Consider the following 11,109-nt stretch of genomic DNA (forward strand, 5'->3'; position numbering starts at 1 on the left):
CCCAGCCTCCCAAGCGTCAGCTTCCCAAGCTGCTGGGATTACAGGTGCGGCCACCGTGCCCAGCCTTTTTTTTTTTTTGTATTTTAGTAGAGAGGGGGTTTCGCCATGTTGGCCATGGCTGGTCTTGAACTCCTGGCCTCAAGCGATCCACCTTGGCCTCCCAAAGTGCTAGGATTACAGGTATGAGTCACTGCACCCGGCGGAAAGCCCTATGATCTTTTCTTTTCTTTTTGACACAGAGTCTTGCTCTGTTGCCCAGGCTGGGGTGCAATGGCACGATCTTGGCTCACGGCAACCTCCGCCTCCTGGGTTCAAGGGGTTCTCCTGCCTCAGCCTCCCTAGGAGCTGGGATTACAGGCACCCACTGGCTAATTTTTAGTATTTTTAGTAGAGACGGAGTTTTGCCATGTTGGCCAGGCTGATTGGCTGATCTCGAACTCCTAACCTCAGGTGATCCACCCACCTCGGCCTCCCAAAGTGCCGGGATTACAGGCCTGAGCCACCGCGCCGGGCCGGAAAGCCCTATGTTCTTAACATTGAAGAGTCTGCTCTGTCTGGAAAGAAATCAGATAAAGAGCAATTCAAAAACAACAAAAGTTGGGAGGTCGAGGCGGGCAGATCACGAGGTCAGGAGATCGAGACCATTCTGGTCGACATGGTGAAACCCCGTCTCTACTAAAAATACAAAACTTAGCTGGGTGTGGTGGCATGCACCTGTAGTCCCAGCTACTCTGGGAGGCTGAGGCAGGAGAATCGCTTGAACCTGGGAGGTGGAGGCTACAGTGAGCCAAGACCCTGCCACCGCACTCCAACCTAGCGACAGAACGAGACTCTATCTCAAAAACAACAACAACAACAAAATAATATTCATCAACAAAGTACTCAAGACTATAATACACATCTACTCTCTAAGAAATAAATTAGTTTCTCTCACTTTCTTGTTTTAAGAGTCATTTTTGACATAAAAGAGAAAAAAGCAGATACTGTAATTGGAAGGGGAAAAAACTTTACATTTAAAAGTAGAAGGTAGACTTTTCGGCTGGAACTACCATCTTCCAGTATTTGGCCAAAATGACGAACACAAAGGGAAAAGGGAGAGGCACCCGATATATGTTCTCTAGGCCTTTTGGGAAACATGGAGTTGTTCCTTTCGTCACATATATGCGAATCTATAAGAAAGGTGATATTGTAGACATCAAGGGAATGGGTACTGTTCAAAAAGGAATGGCCCACGAGTGTTACCATGGCAAAACTGGAAGAATCTACAATGTTACCCAGCATGCTGTTGGCACTGTTGTAAACAAGGCCAAGATTCTTGCCAAGAGAATTAATGTGTGTATTAAGTACATTAAGAACGTGTGTATTAAGTACATTAAGCACTCTAAGAGCCGAGATAGCTTCCTGAAACGCGTGAGGAAAACGATCAGAAAAAGAAAGAAGCCAAGAAGAAAGGTACCTGGGTTCAACTGAAGCACCAGCCTTTTCCACCCAGAGAAGCACACTTTGTGAGAACCAATGGGAAGCAGCCTGAGCTGCTGGAACGTATTCCTTGTGAATTCATGGCATAATAGGTGTTTAAAAAAAAAAAGACCTCTGGACTGTTAAAAAAAAAAGTAGAAGGTGGAATCTTACAGCTTAGGGGAACAAAGGGGTTGTGAGAAGTCAGTGGAGATCCAAGAGCCCTTTGGAACTTATTGTTTGTCCAAGGTTTTATCTTCCAGGGCTATTTTTAGCCCATTTTGGATTGCTGTGTGGTAAAGAGAAAAGTACTGTATGGTAATGAACAGGAGTTAAGAGCGGGTCTGGGTTGTGTCCTGGCTGTGAGATCACAGGCAAGTTAATTAGTTTTTCTGTCTCTGCTTTCTCACCTATAAGTGGATTCTGTGGGGTTTAAAATGAGATACAATTTGTTAGAGAGCTTTGAGATATAATACAGCAGACACAAATATTCTACAACCTTGAGTAATTCTACGATAAGTCTTGGGGAGAAGAATGGGGAGGATCCAGTTAGGTCCCCTGACCCGTGTATAAATGAGAATCTGCATCCTAGATCTACAGAGCTGGCACAGATTTCTTTTTTTTTTTTTGAAACGGAGTCTTGCTCTGTCGCCCAGGCTGGAGTGCAGTGGCGCAATCTTGGCTCACTACAAGCTCGGCCTCCCGGGTTCACGCCATTCTCCTGCCTCAGCCTCCCGAGTAGCTGGGACTGCAGGCGCCCGACACCATGCCTGGCTAATTTTTTGTATTTTTAGTAGAGACAGGGTTTCACTGTGTTAGCCAGGATGGTCTCAATCTCCTGACCTCATGATCCGCCTGCCTCGGCCTCCCAAAGTGCTGGGATTACAGGCGTGAGCCACTGCGCCCGGCCCAGAATTGTTCTTATGCAGAATTTCTTGTCAAAATATTTTTTTACAAAGTCTTTTACGAATATGAAAGCTCATGGAAATATCCTGTTCAACTTTGAAACCTGGAATTTTGTTTCTATGAAATTGACAAGTGACTGTGTGACAGTATTTCAGAAACAATATAAAAGAAGGAATAGAAACAGCTGGTAAATTCTTTAGATGTGAAAGTGGTTTTTCTTTTCTTCTTCTTTTTCTTTTAACCAGACTCTGATCCTGAAAAATAAACATCCCCCAAATCAGAAAACAGTATATATTAGCTGCTGAAAACTGAGGTTGAACCCAATTTTACCCTGTCTTGTTTAACTTCGGTTAGGGATGGAATGAAAGAGATAGTTTTGTTTTAAACTCTTGACCACTGGAAATAAAAGGGAGTGAAGTGCGCAGGTAGCCAAAAATCCACCTAATTCACCTCCCAAAGCACACTCGCGTTTCTTTTGTTTTGTTTTGCTTTTTTGAGAGACAGAATATCGCTCTGTCGTCCAGGCTGGAGTGCAATGGTGCAATCTTGGCTCATTGCAACCTCCACTTCCTGAGCTCAAGCAATTCTCCCCCGCCAGCTTCCCGAGTAGCTGGGATCACAGGTGCCCACCACCATGCCCAGCTAATTTCTGTATTTTTAGTAGAGACCGGGTTTCACCATGTTGCCCAGGCTGGTTTCAAACTCCTGACCTCAAATGATCCACCCACCTGGGCCTCCCAAAGTGCTGGGATTACATGAGCCACTGTGCCAGGCCCACTAACATGTTTTTAATGATAGGTTATTTTGGAGTAATTTTCCATTCATTTAACAAATATTCATAAATAATCTATTCAGTGTTACTTATGCTTCTGAGGGAAGAAATTAAAAAATCAAATGACACAGATTTATCTGTGGCATGAAGGCCACCGTTATAAATAAACCATAAAAGGTTGTTACCTTGGAATTCTAAAGATTTATGAAGTGAGGTACAAAACAACAAAATCAAGAATAAATGTAAAATTTATTTATAAATATTTAGAACCCATATTAATTTCCCAAATAATCTCAGGATATAAGGTCTGCTACAGTAGCAGTTTCATAGAGGAGTGGATACCAGCACCCCACAACCTGATTTACAATAATAAAGTCCAGATGCTCTTGCCAAAAAAGAGGTCTGCATCATTCACTGCCATGACCTGGATCGTATTTCAAAAGTGTCAAATCAAAGCTGTCCCACCAAAGCCCGATTTCTTAATGAATTCCTTATGCATTTCATCTCTTGATACAAAAAGTTGGGTATCTGTTGGGGAGTAAAATTTAGATGTAAGAAACAAAACCTAGCGGGTGTGATGCTATGTGAAACGCATCCCCATGCAGTTGGTCTCTTACTGTATGAGTTATTTATTGCATAATTAAGATGCTTTCATTTAAAAAGCCACATCTGAGAATCATCATAATATTTACAGGGAAAAGGGAATGTGAGATGAAGGAAATTTAGTAGAAATGTAGACATTTAAGTCTTTAAAAAATGCTTACATTCTGTCATGTTGATCCAGCACTATTAAAAGTAAAACCTAAAAAATTTTGTCATTTTGATATGTTATACTGGCATCTTTTCTGAAGAAAGATTCCAGCTAAGGGGGTGGTTTCCAGTCCTAACTTACTGTGCTCAGTATAACTGGATATTGAATAGCAAATATCCTTCTTTTTTTTTGAGACAGAGTCTTGCTCTGTCACCAGGCTGGAGTGCAGTGGCGTGATCTTGGCTCACTGTAACCTCCACCTCCCGGGTTCAAGCGATTCTCCTGCCTCAGCCTCTCGAGTAGCTGGGATTACAGGCACCCGCCACCACACCCAGCTAATTTTTGTATTTTTAGTAGAGACGGGGTTTCACCATGTTGTCCAGGATGGTCTTGATCTCTTGTGATTCACCTGCCTCGGCCTCCGAAAGTGTTGGGATTACAGGCGTGAGCCACCATGCCCGGCCCTGAATAGCAAATATTCTTTTTGGAAGAGAAAAGGAGACCTCAGGGTGATCAGATAAATAAATAGATACATCAGACAGACAGACAGATGGGTGAACAGATGAATGGACAGATAGACTGATGGATAGATGAATGAAAGGATGGATAGATGAGTGGGTGGAGGTATGTATGTATGTATGGATGGATGGATGGATGGATGGACAGGTACAAGTAGATAGCAGTATCATCAGCTTTTGGAAAATAGTAGCCTCTTTACTTCAGATTAGCAATCAACGTGATATTTTCTCTGAAAGATGCAGCCTTAAACCCTGATAGATACTTGCCCAAGAATTCAGAGGTATGAGGCTCTGTCTCACAAATGGCTTAAGTATACTGAAATTGAAGTATGAAAACTTTGTTCATTCATTCATTCATTCGATCAACAAATCATTATAGAATGTCCACTCTGTACCATGGCCCAGCAATGACCCCTGTCACTATGGAACTTAATGGCTCATTCCCATTTTTATTTGTAAAGTCATAAATGACACTTGTAGTTCAAGAACAAGAAAGTATAGATGGCTGGGTGTGGTGGCTCATCCCTGTAATCCCAGCAGTTTGGGAGGCTGAGGTGGGCAGATTGTGGTCAGGAGTTCCAGATCAGCCTGGCCAACATTATGAAACCGTGTTTCTACCAAAAATACAAAAATTGAGGCTGGGCGCAGAGGCTCATGCCTGTAATCTCAACACTTTGGGAGGTCGAGGTGGGCGGATCAGGAGATCGAGACCATCCTGGCCAACATGCTGAAACCCGATCTCTACCAAAATACAAAAAATTATCCTGGCATTGTGGCGTGCCCCTATAGTCCCAGCTACTCAGGAGGCTGAGGCAGGGGAATCGCTTAAACCCAGGAGGTAGAGGTTGCAGTGAGCCCAGATCACGCCGCTGCACTCCAGCCTGGTAAGAGAGCAAGATTCTGTCTCAAAAAAAAAAAAAAAAAAAAAAAAAAATTGGCAGGGCATAGTGGTACATGCCTATAATCCCAGCTACTCAGGAGACTAAGGCAATGAGAATTGCTTAAACCCGGGAGGCAGAGGTTGCAGTGAGCCAAGATTGCACCACTGCACTCCAGCCTGGGCAACAGAGTGAGACTCCATCTGAAAAAAAAAAAAGAGACAAAGAATAAATTCACCTTTTTCTCCTCTTACCCTCTAACGCCTCTGAAAATAACAAAATACCCTGGAAATCATTCAACAGACAATGATAAAAGAATTCTGAGTGCTTGACAGAAGAAGGGAGATAGGTTAGAGGCCTTAAAACTTCAGAAATGACAACATGGTGAGTTCTCTGGTTTTTCATCTCCCATATGACCCCAGACTGGATGCCAGAGAGGCCTGAAACCTCCAATAGGCATAGACGAACAATCAGACAGACAAACAAAAGTCTGGCTCGAGAACTGGGTAAAGGCAAAGCACAACAGAGACCAAATGGGGAGCTCTAACTCCTGTTTCACAACTGGGCACAAACAGGTGGCCTGATTTTCCTCCAAAACCCTGCTGGGTTGACCCAACCCTTACTCCACACTTGGGTAATTGGTGAGTGGGCTAATCCATCTACAGGGGCAGCATTAGCAAAGCCCAGCATCCCCCTACCCTATATCACGAAGGGCATGCAGTGCACATGAAATGGCACACGAAGATATAAGCCCAGTGGCTTCAGCCCCCCCGCCTTTTTTTTTTTTTTTTTTGAGACGGAGTCTCGCTCTGTCGCCCAGGCTGGAGTGCAGTGGTGCGATCTCAGCTCACTGCAAGCTCCGCCTCCCGGGTTCACGCCATTCTCCTGCCTCAGCCTCCCGAGTAGCTGGGACTACAGGCGCCCGCCACCTCGCCCGGCTAGTTTTTTGTATTTTTTAGTAGAGACGGGGTTTCACCGTCTGTTAGCCAGGATGGTCTCGATCTCCTGACCTCGTGATCCACCTGTCTCAGCCTCCCAAAGTGCTAGGATTACAGGCTTGAGCCACTCTGCCCGGCCGGCTTCAGCCCCTTTTAACTCCCATGGCAGAGGATGGCCTAGGAATATCTGGTGATCCAGGAAAGCAGCTTCCACTCCTTAAAGGAGCCGCAGCAGGAATCAAGCGAGAACTTCAAAAGTATCAGAAGAATGAGGCAAACCAGAATAGGACGGCAAGGGCTCTGAAAACTAAACTGTTGTTTAGTACATTTTCTGCTGCTATAACAGAATACTTGAGACTGGGTAATTTATAAAGAAAAGAAATGTATTTGTTTTTTTTTTTTTGTTTTTTTTTTTTTTTGAGACGGAGTCTCGCTCTGTCGCCCAGGCTGGAGTGCAGCGGCCGGATCTCAGCTCACTGCAAGCTCCGCCTCCCGGGTTCACGCCATTCTCCTGCCTCAGCCTCCCGAGTAGCTGGGACTACAGGCGCCTGCCACCTCGCCCGGCTAGTTTTTTGTATTTTTTAGTAGAGACGGGGTTTCACCGTGTTAGCCAGGATGGTCTCGATCTCCTGACCTAGTGATCCGCCCGTCTCGGCCTCCCAAAGTTCTGGGATTACAGGCGTGAGCCACCGCGCCCGGCCAAGAAATGTATTTGACTCACAGTTGTGGAGGCTCAGAAGTCCAAGATTGAGGGGCCACAACTGGTGAGGGCTTTCTTGCATGTCATCCCATGTCAGAAGGTGGAAGAGCAAGAGAATGTGTGTGAGAAAGCAAGAGATTAAACTTGCAGCCTCAAGTCCTTTTATAATTGACATTAATCCATTCATGACGGGAGAGCCCTCCTGACCCAAATGCCTTCCATTAGGCTCCACTTCCCAACACTGTTGCATTTGGGATTAAATTCTCAACACATGCTTTTTAGGGAACAAATTCAAACCATAGCAGCTGTCATTGGAACTATAGCTCACAAAAGTGGGCCAGAAGCCAGACTAAATTGGAAAAGGGTAACTGTCTGCTAACACAGAAGATTTAAGTGGCATCAGCAGCCTCGTAACATGAGCAACCAAAGTGCTCAGGATACAATAAAAATTTACTCATCATACCAAAAATCTGGAAAATCACACTTTTAATGATAAAAACTCAACTGATGCTAATACTAAAATAAATATAACATGGAAATTATTTGACAATTATTTAAAAAGGTTTTAAAACTTTTGCAATAAGAATGCTTCAATAAGCAATTGTGATTCTCTTGAAACAAAAAATTAAAAACCTCAGAAAGAAATAGAAGTTATAAAAAAAGAACCATATGGAAATTTTAGAACTGAAAAATACAATTGAAATAAAACATTCATTGGATAGACTCAATACTAGAGTAGAGATGACAGGGAAACTTGAAAACAGATCAACAGAAGGTATTCAATCTGGAAAATAGAGGAAAAAGACTGAAAAAAGTGAACACAGCCACAGGGACCTGTGAGACAGATATCCAACTCTCTTAAGTATCTAACATTCATATCATCAGAGTTCCGGAAGGAAAAGAGAATAAGGTGGGACTGGGGCCAAGAAGAACTCAAAAAACTAATGGCTGACAAATTCCCAACTTTGGAAAAAGGCATAAAACTACAGAATCAAAAAGTTCAGCAAAATGAAATGGGATAAACCCCAAGAAATCCACACAGAGACACATCATAAACTTCTGAAAAACTGAAGACAAAAAATTTTTTAAAACAGCTAGAGATAGGCTGGGCACGGTGGCTCACACCTGTAATCCCAGCACTTTGGGAGGCTGAGGCGGGCGGATCATGAGGTCAGGAGATTGAGACCATCCTGGCTAACATGGTGAAACCCCATCTCTACTAAAAAAAAAAAAAATTAAAAAAAAAAAAAATTAGCCGGGCATGGTGGCAGGCACCTGTAGTCCTAGCTACTTGGGAGGCTGAGGCAGGAGAATGGCGTGAACCCAGGAGGCAGAGCTTGCAGTGAGCCGAGATCGCACCACTGCACTCCAGCCTGGGCAACAGAACAAGACTCTATCTCAAAAAAAAAAACCAAAACAAAACAAACAAACAAAAAAAAACAAAAGAACAGCTAGACAGCTAGAGATAAATGATGCATTACCTATAGTGGAAGACCAATTTGAATGACAGTTGATTTCTCATCTGAAACTATCAAGGCCATATTTTTCAAGTGATAAAAAAAAAAAAAAGCAAAAATCAGCCAAACAAAAATCCCAACTATCAACAATGAATACTGTATCTAACAAGCCATCTTTCAACAGTGAAGAGGAAGTAAGACATTTTTAGATGGAAAAAACTAAGAATTTGTTGCTAGTAGATTTAGCCTTTTGCTAAACAATGGTCCCCAAACATAAAGAAAATGTTAGGTACTAAATTGTGTCCCCTGCACCCTCACCTTTCTTTTTTTTTTTTTTTTTTGAGATGGAGTCTCGCTTCGTCGCCCAGGCTGGAGTGCAGTGGCGCGATCTTGGCTCACTGCAAGCTCCGCCTCCCGGGTTCATGCCATTCTCCTGCCTCAGCCTCGGAGTAGCTGGGACTACAGGTGCGCACCACCACGCACGGCTAATTTTTTGTATTTTTAGTAGAGACGGGGTTTCAACGTGTTAGCCAGGATGGTCTCGATCTCCTGACGTCGTGATCCACTGGCCTCAGCCTCCCAAAGTGCTGGGATTACAGGCGTGAGCCACCGCGCCCGGCCCACCTTCACCTTTCTATACTGAAGTCCTAACCTCCAATGTGACTGTACTTGTAAACAAGGCCCTTAAAGAGGTAATTAAGGTTAAATGAGGTCATAAGTGTGGGTCCCTAATCCACTAGGACTGGTGTCCCTATAAAAAGAGGCAGGCACACCAGCTGTGTATATACAGAACAAAGGCCATGTAAGGACACAGCAAGAAGATGGTCATCTGCAAGCCAAGGAGAGAGGCCCCAGAAGAAATCAAACCTGCCAACATCTTGGACTTCCAGCTTCTAGAACTGTGAGAAATAAATTTCTGTTGTTTAAGACATTTGCCCTATGGTATTTTGTTATGGTAGCACTAGCAGACTAAGACAGACAAAGGCAATAGATGAATGATTGTACCTTCAGAAAGGAAAGAATAATGGAATAGGTAAATAGAGAGGTAAGCATAATAGACTACTCTTCACTTGTGGAGTTTCTTTAACCGTACTTTGTGTTTGAAGCTACAGTTATAACACTATTCGGTATGGTATTTGATGTACGTAAACACTTCATACAATTATATTTAAAATGTTGGAAAGGTAAAGAGATCTATATAGGAGCAAGGTTTCTTAACTTCACTCAAAGGGGTAAAACAGTGACATGGGCAGGCTACAGTAAATTACATATATATGTGGTAATGCCTAGAGCAATCACTAACAAAATTGTACAAAGTAGTACACTAAGAAATATTATAAATTGGCCAAGTGCAATGGCTCACACCTGTAATCCCAGCACTTTGGGAGGCTGAGGTGGGCAGATCACGAGGTCAGGAGAGCGAGACCATACTGGCTAACATGGTGAAACCCCATCTCTACTAAACAAACTACAAAAAATTAGCTGGGCATGGTGGCGGGCACCTGTAGTCCCAGCTACTCGGAAGGCTGAGGCAGGAGAATGGTGAACCCGGGAGGTGGAGCTTGCAATGGGCTGAGATCGTACCATTGCACTCCAGCCTGGGTGACAGAGTGAATGAAGTAATGGTATGGAAATTTTCCTACGTTAAATCAGAACAATGAAGTTGCTCTATGTTTTGTAAAAAGCAATTTGAATACAGGTACATATGTAAATGTTTAGAAACCATTCTTGGAGGATAGCCAACAAACTGTTAAAACAGTTACCTCTGGAGAAGGGAGTAAAACTGGGTGAAAATAGGATTTTCAAGTTTTATTCTTCAGGCCTCCTTACTGTTTGGATGTTTAATAGGAATGTATACCACTTGTGTAATGTAAACAACAGACACAACAGAATAGCAAGGCGTCTTGTCTCTAGGGACAACAAACAAGGAGCTCCCAGGCCCTGCTAAGTGAGAGTTACATGAAACACACACCGTGAGCCAGGAGGACCACACAGGCACCAGGTGAGGAGTAACAGACCAGGAACAAAGGACAGCGCACAGTTACCGACCCCTGGTCGCGCTCAGCTCCAGGCAGAGATTGTGGGCATCCGCACCAGGGCAAAACAAGGGTTTTGTCTTCACTTGAACAAAATAAATCAAGAGTTTTGAAAAGGTCAATGTGACAGCCATTAAGACTGTATCTTCCAAAGATCTGGAGGCTGTGGAAATGGGAGGCTGAGACACACACTGCTGCTCAGTCCTGTTCCAACCCAGTGTCCACTCAGAAACCTTCCCAGGACTCTTCCATGGGGCCCTGCACTGAGCAGGGGGCCGGGGACTTCTTCCTGGGGAGGGCCCCCAGGCTTGTGTGTGTGTGGAGGGCAGCCTCACACTCAATTTATTCGCTCCGAGCTTGCGGGCTGAGGAAAGGCGAAGCTGCAGATAGGACTCTGTCACCTGGAAGGGTTGGGAAAGTCCCCAGACAACACCAGCCTCCCGACTCTCACTTCTGGAGGCGGCTCTCCGTGCTGGGATGCTATTAGCGATTTGAACAGAGTTCTCTCTGACTTGTTAACTTTCTTTAGCAGGGTGGGAGGTGCAGAGGTCGACTGGGAACTGACTGCCAGGATAGCTGGATTTCTCAGTGTAGCATCCAGGAAGCTGATTTTAAAGCTGTGCATGTGAGTTAATAAGGACAGAAACATTTCTTTCTCTAAAGCAGGGGTATCCAACCCCCAGGCTGGGGACTGC

General features: G+C 44.1%; 1 pseudogene; it reads left to right on the forward strand.

Moving 5' to 3' along the window:
• The first annotated feature begins 1,033 nt into the window (after positions 1-1,033).
• On the forward strand, positions 1,034-1,568 carry LOC144334822 (large ribosomal subunit protein eL21 pseudogene; annotated as a pseudogene).
• The last annotated feature ends 9,541 nt before the right edge of the window (positions 1,569-11,109 follow it).

This window comes from Macaca mulatta, chromosome 15 (assembly GCF_049350105.2).
Source record: "Macaca mulatta isolate MMU2019108-1 chromosome 15, T2T-MMU8v2.0, whole genome shotgun sequence".
Classification (NCBI taxonomy): Eukaryota; Metazoa; Chordata; class Mammalia; order Primates; family Cercopithecidae; genus Macaca; species Macaca mulatta.